Source organism: Arachis ipaensis, chromosome B10, assembly GCF_000816755.2.
Source record: "Arachis ipaensis cultivar K30076 chromosome B10, Araip1.1, whole genome shotgun sequence".
In the NCBI taxonomy this organism is placed as follows: domain Eukaryota; kingdom Viridiplantae; phylum Streptophyta; class Magnoliopsida; order Fabales; family Fabaceae; genus Arachis; species Arachis ipaensis.
The window spans coordinates 25180769-25182662 of record NC_029794.2 but is presented as its reverse complement, the minus strand read 5'-3'; positions in this window follow the sequence as shown (position 1 = coordinate 25182662).

The following is a 1894-nucleotide window of genomic DNA, read 5'->3' as shown; positions in this document are numbered from 1 at the left end:
GTGAATTTTGGGCCGGAGGCCGGAAGAAGGTAAGAAAGGTAAGTGTTGTGTGCATTGTATGATGACACAAGTGATTGGATGAATTTCCGGTAATGAATATATGAATGATTGGGTTGGTTATTGAATAATAAAGTTTGAGGAGTTGAAGTGTGGAATTTGATAAATTTGGGTGAAATTATATAGATGAGGTATGTTTGGTTTTGGTTGAGACATATTATGTGGTCATATATGTGATTATGACTATTGATTCCTTGATGGTATGATGATGCATTAGAGATATGTATGTTGTGATATATGCTTGAGGAATGATTAAGGTTGATTTGTGGGTGAAACCACGTGATAGTGAGTATGATATTGATTATGTATAATGATGGTTGATTGGAAATAGTGTTGTTGAAATTTGGCATGAGGAAGAGTGTGTGATATGTAAATGTGTTTGAGTTTGAGAAAGTGTCAATGTGTGAGTTGAGGAGGCTTGATGTTGATTTTAGTATATTTTGATTGATCTCAAAGAAAGGGATGAAATTGGCATGTTTTAGTTGATTTTGAAAAGAGTTGAAAATGGCTTGTTTTGAAAATGGCACCTTGTGGTTTTGTATGAAAACATGGTTTTTGGGCATATTTTGATGGGACATAACCTGGACTACGGACCTCCGTTTTCTGCCAAATCTGTTTAGAAATGAAATTGGATCCGGGATGTCCATGCCGTTCGAAGAACGGGTGAAAAATGATTTAAAATGAGGAAGTTATGACCGTCGGAAGATTGGGGGTTGAATCTGTAAATTTTGCAGCTTTTAACTTAGAAAATTTTTAGCAGAACGACCCTACGCGCGTAGGCGCACTTGGCACGTGCGCGCCGTTCTTCCAGAAAGCACCATCCACGCGTGCGCGTGGTGTGCGCGGGCGCGTCGATGCGCTGCACCATATGCCCAGCTATTTTCCAGAGAGTTGTGCCAGAGTTGTACCAGTTTTGTGCCTGGGCGCAAGAGCACCCACGTGTACGCGTGGTTGATGCTTGCGCGCCGTTTGGATATTTTTCAACCCGCGCGTTCGCGCGTATGACGCTTGCGCGTCGATGAGTTTTTGGCCATCCGCGCGTGCGCGTGGAGTGCGCGTACGCGTGGCCCTGTTTTCATGCCAAAGTTGATTTTTGAGTTTTTAAAGCCAAATCTCATACTTCTAAGCCTCGATCTCACCTCTTATGTATTAAATCATTATGATATGCCTAGCAATGAGAAAGGAGCTAGGGGATGTGGTAACTTGCGAGTGAAGCAAGGGGAAAAGTTATGATCAATGATGATCAAAGATGATTATATGAGATATGGGGGATGACGGTGGAAGTACCGTGTATGCCATGAGCCGGAGGGCTATATTTATTGATAAATGGCCGGTTCTTGATTGGACCATGAGCCGGATGGCTGAGTTATTACCAGGTTACGGCAAAGCCATTATTGTTTATGGCTGAGTATAAATGCATATATGATTAATGAATGAATATGTTAAATGGATAATAATAAAAAAATATTGAAATGTGATGTGTGACCCTGGGTAGTAGGCAGTGGCGTTGTCCACTTGCTCCGGGTATGAGACGGAAAAGGAGGATTATGATAAACAAGTTTAATCATGGAATTTTGAATAAATGTGTATTTGTAATACCTGGGTAGTAGCAAGGGTCGTGGTTCGTCCCGCTTGCTCCGGGTCATTGTCTGAGAATTGATAATAATGAAGGGTGATTATGAATAAATGTTTATTTGTGATACTTGGGTAGTAGTAAGGGTTGTGGTTCGTCCCACTTGCTCCAAGTTAATGTTTAAGATTTGGTAACAATGAATGTTGATAATATGAATTGAGATTGAATGAATATATGTTTGAGATACCTGGGCAGTAGCAAGGG